Raw genomic sequence first — 10,573 nt, forward strand, 5'->3', positions numbered from 1 at the left:
AATATTTTCAAGGTTGTTTTAAATATACTTATTTCTTTTTCATTTGTTTAATTTGAAATTGAGTTATCCTAATGAGAAACTAAGTTGGCCTTACCCTAAGTCGTCTTTTACGTTATCTATGGGAAAGAGATGGACTGGGCATTTCAAGTACCGGGAACCACGCGACACATTAGCGCGACTGCTCGTTAGTTTGTGAGTATGTATGTATGAATGTTTGTTAATCTTTCACGCAAGTACTACTTAACCGATTACGATAAATTTTGGTATGTAGCTAAAGACCCAGAATCACACATAGGCTACTTTTATCCCGGAGTTCCCGCAGGATTCCACGTGGACGAAGTCGCAGGAGGCCTCTAGTCAGTAACTAAAGTTCTTAAAATATTACACGTTAAAATAGAGTAAAAATCTTTGAAACTAATTTAAAAATAGAAAAGAAGAAACAAATACGTGTTTTTTCCAGCCATTGTCAATTATTTTTCGTCGCCCTATCCATCAAGTAATTTGTTAGTTTCCGTCATTTGAACAATTTAAAACTGTTGCTATCATTCTGTCAAGTAAAAAAAAATACACGCTTCTTCGAGAATAGATTTACTCGGTTTTGGTTATTCATCAAAATAAAGGCATTAAAAAGTAAAGAAATTGATAGCTGAATTTTCTGGTTATAATATTGGTATATGTTTGGAGCCCATTGTGACTTTTGTAACCCTTTGTTCAAAATGACATAATTTTTGTTTTTTGTATTGTTTTGATTTATCGACTATTAATGCTTTATATGCGTGGGTTATTAATTATTAAATGTTCGTCGACATCATTGTGCTGCAACAAGCATGAGTTGGGGAGTGTTACAATAACAGATTAAATGACTTTTGATATTGACCCAAAACGTTTGAGAAAAGGCGAAGTAAAGCACGCATAGCTATTCGACCATTATACGCGGAATATATACATATATAATATATTAATAATATTGTATCAAAAATGTAGAAGTTAGATTGCCATAAGAAAAGAAAGAAAGAAAGACATCCCACTAATAATAATTACCTTTTTTTACAATTTTAAAGTCTCATAAAAATTTAAATAACGTACATACACATGTCAAGCAACCTTTAGGCTTTTAAGCCTCATATGTCATATTTTAACCTCTTTTTGCAGATTAAGAGACATAATTCAATAGTTTACATGTTGTGTGATCTCATTTGTTATCTACCGGCAAAGATATAAAACAATGATGGCGGAGAAAAGTATCGTTTGTTATACAAAATATTGTGTTTAGCTTATAGGCTTGGGATTTTTTTATGGCGATGGGCTAGCACATATTTATATACTTTTGTCGACTTATACACAAGATAAGTATGTTATTATGGGATAGATAGAGCCAACAATCTCGAAAAGAATGGAAAGTAACATTCAATTCAACTGTATGCTTAATGGTGGAATCGAGATTCAAATAGTGACATGTGATAAATAAATAAATGATTAACAAAAATCCATTGAATGAGACCAAAATAAACTCGATAATGAACGTAAAACATTCTAAACTATAAATATTTTTCAAGACTGTTGGCTCTGTCTACCCCGCAAGGGATATAGACGTGAACAATGTACATGTTGATAGCCTAAAAGATTTAATTAACTTTTACATTAAAGTTTCATATCTATATTATACTGATGCCAATAGTTTTCTGTTCCTTTCTTTATTTTAAAGCTAGGATTAGTTTGGATTAATTTGATTTGCGAACGAGCCCACACGCGCGCCAAAACAGCTGTCACTGTCACATGTTGGCGGGCTTTTTTGCTAATTAATAGATAAATTAGCAGAACATTCCATATTTAATGCATTCAGCATTTCGAGAATTCATATGTTTTTTGGGTAGACCGTGTTCTTTACCGTTTTACACAAGTTTAAATTAATGTTTTGGTGACGAAGCGAGTGCGGAGGTTTTTTTCACATTTCCACTAAAATGCGATTATTAGGTATTATGCGAGCCCAGATTGGGTGAGATTTTTACTCGAAGCGACTCCTGAATGTGCGGGATTCCTCACGATGTTTTCCCCCACCGTAAGAGAGCATCGGTTAGTAATCAAACTGATATACTTACATAACTTCGGAAATAGTCATTGGTATGGCCGAGGTGGGATTCGAACCTGTGACTTTTTACTATTTCTTTTTTTGTGCTCCTATACGCTGCATATGTTAATTTATTAAAATAAAAAAGGCGGGAAAAAACTTCCGACCTAATAAAAGTGTGACAAAATAGAACACGTTAATTTCCGCCAAGTGCGAGTCGTTTATCTACGAACACATTACTTACAAAAGTCACACCCAATTAGAGGGGTGACAAAAAATGTACAGTTTTTTTATTCAGTCATTTGAAATATTTAGCGACAAATTACTTAGTTCTTGGTATGTGGAAACAGATGTTTCGTTTCACTGTTTCGAATGGGCGTGAAAATTGTAGATTATAAGGTATTTTTACTGACTTTCAGAGTCCCAATTTTATATTTCATACGTATAATCACGTCTATATCCCTTGCGGGGTAGACAGAGCCAACAGACTTGACAAGACTGATAGGCCAAATACAGCTGTATGATAGAATTGAGATTCTAATAGTGATAGGTTGCTAGCCCATCGCCTAAAATAAGAATAGCAATCGAATTATATGCCTATCTCTTAGTCGTCTTTTACAACATCCATGGGAAAAAGATGGGGTGATCCTTCTTTACCTTTAAGGGATAAAGACGTGACATACTTAAATATGTAGGTATGTTTCAAAATAATGTGATTAAATCACATTATTTTATCACAGATCATTCATAGATAAAATCATACTTATGATCACTTAGCCATAATGCAGCTATGACTTTCAATTTTCTCAAGATTGTTGGTTCTGCTACCCCGCAAAGGATATAGACGTACCATACATGTATGTTCAACAATGCTAACGGAAAATACAAAATATCCTAGTAGGTACAAAATACACAGAAAATTTTATCGGAATAATATCACACGTACAGTATTTGTAGAAGCGATCAAATAAAATAAAGGCGAAGTGTATCGAAACAATTTTCAATCTACCTCCTATAGTCCAGAGCGGACCAATTTATAAAAACAATCTTGCAAACCTTTTTCGGCATCACCAGTACAACCTGACCTGTTTGAAAACATATCCAATTCAACCCGACTTCATTTTAGACGTGTCAACATAATTTGGTCGGTTGTTTCGTTTTTTTTTTCAGCGAAAAATCTTTTCGGCCAGAATCGATCCCTTGGTGGCAATTTTTGTTCAAGAACATTTGAAAATATTACGGAAGGATTTGGTTTCCGAACTGATTTTTATGGCGTTTGCAATTTTATGAAGCAATTTAGAAAATGGATATATCCTGGTTTAAACCACCCTCGGGGCACCAGATACATATAATGTTACAAGTAATGTTATAAAAAACAAGTTATCCATATATGTATTGGTAACAGAATACACTGGCAATTTAGAATGATTGCTGTCGCTACGGTTGTTCGTCGAATAAAACAAACAATCCTCTGCTGCTAAACTTATTCACTGGGAACTTTCTTTGACTGTATATTAAATATAACCAACCGACGACGTCCTGGTAAAGGGTCAGGTCAAGAGTACCCGAAACTGCCGAGCTTCCATGAAGAGAGTTATGAATGTGGATGAAGCGAAGGAAGTATGCAGAGATCGTGGCAAGTGAAAAGATGTAGTCTCTGCCTACCCCTCCGGGAGAGAGATAAGAATTAAACTAAAAATAATTATTGTATTATTATTACAACTTACCTACATCAAATAGCACCTAACGCCGCGACTATTTCGATACAAATAAGTATCTTGTTAAACCTAATTCATTCATATAACCACGTCTATATTCCTTGCGGAGTAGACAGAGTTAGCAGTCTTGAAATACTCGCCACGTTCAGCTGTTTGGCTAAAAAGATAGAAATATAACCGAATAAATGAAAATTTTGCCAACGAAGAGTGATGAAAAAAAACTGACGAAGTGGTTTTATGTGTAGATTTGACCATTACACCTAGTATGTTGATTCAAGAAAACTTTCTCCTGCACTTTGGAAAAACTACCGGATTTCACTGGAAAGCGTTTATCGCCAAGATATATTTTTATTATTTTCTTCTCTAGACCATTTTCGTTTTACGGCGCGCAGACATATTGAATAGAATTGGTGATAGTTTGTACCGCATGGCTCTCAAAGGTTCGTATCGATTATATGAATGAAATTTAAGAAAGAAAGAAAGAAAACATTTTTATTTGGCGCAAAAGGTGACATCACATTGTTCATAAACATAGAAATAAAAGAATAATTTATTGTTAATCATTCATTCATATAATCACGTCTATATCCTTTGTGGGTACAACATACTTACATACACGTATTCATGTCTTCATCCCTTACGGGGTAGACAGAGCCTGAAGTCTTTAAAGACTTATATGATGTACTTAAGGCCACGCATGTCAGGCTTAATGATAGAATTGCAACTCCAGCCCATCGCCTTAGAAAAGAATCTTAAGTTAATAAGCATATCCCTTAATCGCCTTTTTCGACATCCATGGCGGAGTGGTCTCATTAATTTTTTTTAATACTAAACATCTAGGTAAAATTCTAGTTTAAGGCGATTGGCTAGAATTGTTTAAAAAAAAGATTGCCGACGAGTCTTATTGTATCTTTAGAGCTGACAGTTGAACGTGGCCTATCAGTCTATACAAGACTGTAGGCTCTGTCGCCCGCAAGGGATATAGACGTGATATATGTATGTATGTTAAGTATTTTAAACATACAAACATACATAAAATCACGCCTCTTTCCCGGAGGGGTAGGCAGAGACTACCTTTTTCCACTTGCCACGATCTCAGCATACTTCCTTCGCTTCATCCACATTCATAACTCTCTTCATGCAAGCTCGGCGGTTTCGGGTACTTTTGACCTGACCCTTTACCAGGACGTCCTTAATTTGATCAAGATACGTTCGTCTAGGTCTTCCCACTCCGACCTTTCCCTCCACACACTTCTTGTATATCTGCTAGTATTTTAAATTGTCAAATTATATAGATCCAAAAGGAACAAACCGTGCGAGGACGAATCCGTTGTTTTAAGATTTATTATGTCGTCCCAAAATTGCTTTTCGACCAATAAACTGTGATTGGAAGTGTCGTGTTACATACAATGTTTATGTTGGTAGCACTGCATGTCCGACATATTGGTCTCTAGAGCTGCGTAAGAGTTGGCTTACAAGCAATCATTGTTTTTGATATTCGGTAATGTTATACGTGTTATTAAGTTGATGGTGTTTTTTTTTTAGATTTTTTTTAAAGTTTTTTTTATGGGTTAAGGGTTGATGATGGAAGGGTGAAGAAATTGGATATAAAATAGAGAACTATTTGTACAGCCGTCGTCGGCGAAAGTCCATATAATCATCAATTAAATGACTAGCTGTGCCCGCAACTTCGTCCGCGTGGAATGGTTATTTTGGGCATCAGTGAAGCCCACTAGGGTGAATTTTCCCCGTTTTTTTCACATTTTCCATTATTTCTTTGTTTGTTACAGTTGCAGCGTGATGTTATTATCCCAAAGCCTTCCTCGATAAATGGTCTATTCAACGCAAAAATAATTTTTCAATTCGTACCAGTAGTTCCTGAGATTAGTGCGTTCAAACAAACAAACAAAGAAACTCTTCAGCTTTATAATATTAGTATAGATATATAATAATAATTTTATACAATAATAACTTATTTCTGTATTGAACTGTAAGAAGTAAAATCTAAAACAAGGAATGGTCTCTTATTTCACTCTTTAGACTTCAAAGAAAACAGAAAATCTCGATTCCGTAAAATCGTTATACCAATACTATGACAGAAAGGGATGGAGATATTTTATGTTAATCAATTCATTACTCAGACCAGTAGCTACCTATGGAAAGCATGCCGTTTTTACCCGCCTTCAAAAACCCTACTCGGCAAACCGTAATCCCTTACGTAAATACAAAAGCAATTAAAATTATCAAATAAATTCCACCCTTTCGAGCTAACAATTACATAGCAATAACAATATTAAAGTTTAATGGAGTATAAAGATCCCCCTTTGAACTGAGGGAGGCGCGCACACATAGAACGCAGCGCGCTGATTGGCCGCGTGCGTGTGATCGTTTAGCTATGAAGATAGGTACAGGTTGATGTTTTTATTGTAAAATTGAATTGTTTATTTTCATGATGTATCTATCTACATAATTATGTTAAACGTAAAACTCCATATTACGTAAGTATAACTTATTTAAAACGGATTAAATTAAAAATGTACCTACATTAGATACTTTTTAATGATATATATTATATTAATGACAAAAGTTGTCGCGCCTGCCATACTATGGAAGCAGGACGATTTACATTGTTTGTTGGTTTGGTGCAACAGACGGCCTTAATACTTAAAGCATATCTAATAATTTTTGTGTAAAAAAGAACTCTATAAATTTAGTTAATAAATAATCTAAATTATTATAACACAGATGGACTAATAGAAAAAGAATAGGACCTCTCCATGTATTTCCCATGGATGTCGTAAAAGGCGACTAAGGGATAGACTCATAAATTTGGGATTCTTTTTGTAGACTTGCAACCAATCACTATTTAAATCTCAATTCTATCAGTAAGCCAAACAGCTGATTGTGGCCCATCAGTCTTTTCGACACTGTTAGCTCTGTCCACCCCGCAAGGGATAATAACGTGATTATATGTATGTATGTATTTTATACTTCCTTAAAACATCACCCTGTATATTAGTACTAGCAGTAATGAGACTTAACAACATGGGCGGGCAAAAACGCGAATGTGACTGATCTCCGACTGAGTCTGCGGCGGGGGACATTGTTTCAGGATTCTGATTTGAGCATTTTGTTATTAGGGATATCTAATTATTATTGCTATTATCATTTTTTTTTGTATTCCTGTCGCTTTTTCTGATCGCGTCCCTGATTTTGATAGGGGTCCTCTTTTGATCCTGGATAGGGTATGTCAGGTTTTGTACTCACCGGAACCGTTGGAAATAACTTTCTACATATTTTCATACATACTCCTACATGTATATAGTCATTTCTATATCCCTTGCGGAGTAAACAGAGCCAACAGTCTAGAAAAGACTGAAATGCCACGTTCAGCTGTATGGTTTCACGATGGAATTGAGATTCAAATAGTGACAGGTTGCTAGCCCATCGCCTACAAGAACTATTCTAAGTTCATAAACCTATCTCTTAGTCGCTTTGTACGACCTCCATGGGAAAGAGATGGAGTGGTCCTATTCTTTTTTATATTGGTGCCGGGAACTACACGGCAATAATAAACAATTGACACCGGAGGTCCCGGGTTCGAATCCCGGCCAGGGCATGATGAGAAACAAACTTTCTCTAATAGGTCTGAGTGGTCTTGGATGTTTATCTTTATTATAAAATATAGTATCGTCGAGTTAGTATCTCGTAACACAAGTCTCGAACTTACTTCGAGACCAACTCGATCTGTGTAATTTGTCCCGTATACATCTACTTATATTTATTTATTTACAAGCCACGCGGGAAAAAGTCAGTGCCTACCTCTAAAATAAAAAAATAAAAAATACCTACTAGACACATAAGTGTTATTGGAGCCCCGATCCAAATTGCACTAGTTAATGTTCGCTCTAACAGCTCGAGTAATGGAGGACAAAATACACCACCCTGTATGTTAGTAATGTCGTAAACTAAAGTGGAATAGAATAGATTTATTTCCAAAATTGGATACAAGGTATCACTTGTTGACGTCACATCACTTAAATCTAATTATACCTAACTACTACCGCTTCCAAAGCGCGTGTGTAGAAGAAGCGACGGAACAAACTACACTACAGCATTTTCGCCGGACGTCAATTTAGAAATATAGATCACTTAAATCTACATATATTGTTGACGAATGCACATTGTCTGCATTAAAAAACATGAATGAATGTAGAACTAATCTCAATTCTGTCGTTAGGCCAAACAGTTGAACGTGGCCTTTCAAGACTGCTGGCTCTGTCTACCACGCAAGGGAAATAGACGTGATTATATGGATGGATGGTGAAAACTATTTCGTCTTCGACTGTACCCGAGAGGGTGGGAGGTACTAAGGCGCCACCTAGTGGCGGGGATGTACCAATATTACGAACACTGTATACCTACATAGATACCAACTTATTATTTTACTATGCTTATATTCCGTGTGGTTCCCGACACTTGAGAATAGGACCACTTCATATATTTCCCATGGATGTCGTAATATGCGACTAAGAGGAAGGCTAATCAACTTGACACACAGATGAACGTGGCTTTTCAGTCCTTGCGAGACTTTTGGCTCTGTCTACTTCGTAAGAGATAAAGACGTGATTGAATGGATACCTATGAAATGAGTATATACTCATATATGTATATACATACATATGGTCACGTTTATATCCCTTGCGGGGTAGACAGAGTCAACAGTCTTGAAAAGACTGAATGGCCACGTTCAGCTATTTGGCTTAATGATAGAATTGAGATTCAAATAGTGACAGGAAATGAGTGTGAGATTGATTATTTAAGAAATCTGTCAGCTGAGAATTCAGGTCAACAGTAGCAACCCACTTAATAAAAGGCAGTTCTCACGATCCGCACGAAATGAACCAGAAATTACAAATTACTTTGAACACATCCCATTCAGAATTAATGAATTGGAAATTATGTGGGTAATGGTAAACGAATTAATTTTACGCGACTGCCGTGAAAGAGTGCTATGTTAACACCCACATACAAACATGCACGACGTTTTTATCCTTCACGGGGTAGACAGAATCCAATATTCATGAGACGAAGGCCATGTTCAGTTGGGATTAGGAGTAAAATAATTTGACGGCCTCTGTGGCGCAGCGGTAGTACGCTTGTCTGTGACACCGAAGGTCCCGGGTACGAATCCCGGCCAGGGCATGATGAGGAAAGAACTTTTTCTGATTGGCCTGGGTCTTGGATGTTTATCTATATAAGTATTTATTATAAAATATATTATCGTTGAGTTAGTATCTCGTAACACAAATCTCGAACTTACTTGGAGGCTAACTCAATCTATGTAATGTGTCCGGTATATATTTATTATTTAAAATAACCTTTTTTGGAAACGTGGATTATTCCAAAAAAAAGGCTTTTTTACGGGAGCGAGGTTCCGCGCAAAAGTTCCTTAGTCCTTAATAATATTACAAGATTGTTATGTACTTATAATAATCGCTTCACCTATTTATTTATGTATATTGTTAATTTATTGTTGTTTTTATGTAAGTCTATAAAAAATATTTTATTTTATAATATCTTGTTAAGTAGGTATACTAAATATATTTATTTAGTTTCAGCCCACATAAAGTTCTCTGTCAGACCCAATGGTTGACTGGTAGATAATGCTTCTAGCATTAAGTCCGCCAATTGTGCATTTTTATTAATTTGTGCAATAAAGTTTAAATAAATAAATAAGATTTTATATAACCGTCCTATTATCTTTTCAATTATAAATACGAATATTTCAAAGATGTGTGTGTGTTTGTGAATCTTTCACGCGAAATCAAATCTAGATAGATATAGAATCAAAATTCAGCAGTGCATGTTGTTATTATATATTTAAAATTGACATACCATTTTAAATTATATTACTAACAAAATTTCGTATAAACCAATTAATCATAACAACGTATTATCTCGTCCACATTTCTTTTCTAAGTCTGATTAATTGTGAAATTGACGTTATTGAAGAAAATGCTGCAGTGTTGTTTGTTACCGCTTCTTCTGCACTGACGCTTTGGCAATTTATCTTTAAGTTATTTATTTGACGTCAACCAATGTTGTGTAACCAACATTTATGACAATTATTGAAGTGATGTTTGGAATAACCAATATTACTGATTAAAATTTTTTAATTTGACAAAATATGGAGTAAGTACTTTCTATCCCGAAATTCCAATAAGAGCGAATCCCCGAGGTGTAGATCCTACTATAATCCTACTACTATTATAAAGGCGAAAGTTTGTATGGATGTATGGATGTTTGTTACTCTTTCACGCAAAAACTACTGAACCGATTACCATGAAATTTGGTATGTAGGTAGCTGAAGACCCAGAATAACACATAGGCTACTTTTTATCCCAGAGTTCCCGCGGGATTGATAGGGTTTCCATGCGGACGAAGTCGCGGGCGGCCTCTAGTAAGTATTATAAATGCGAAAGTTTGTGAGTATGTCAGGATGTCAGTATGGATGTTTATTACTCTTTCACGCAAAAACTACTGAACCGATTACGATGAAATTTGGTATGTAGGCAGCTGAGGACCCAGAATAACACATAGGCTACTTTTTATTCCGGAGTTCCCGCGGGATTGATTCCACGCGGACGAAGTCGCGGGGGGCCTCTAGTAGTAAATAATATTATGTAGATTTTCGCCTTTTAAATCTGTCCGCTGAAAGAAAATCAATAGAGCTCAATAGAGCGAGACAAATATACCTACTCTTGTATGTACTAGACAGAGACAG

The sequence above is a fragment of the Amyelois transitella genome, chromosome 23, assembly GCF_032362555.1.
Source record: "Amyelois transitella isolate CPQ chromosome 23, ilAmyTran1.1, whole genome shotgun sequence".
Classification (NCBI taxonomy): domain Eukaryota; kingdom Metazoa; phylum Arthropoda; class Insecta; order Lepidoptera; family Pyralidae; genus Amyelois; species Amyelois transitella.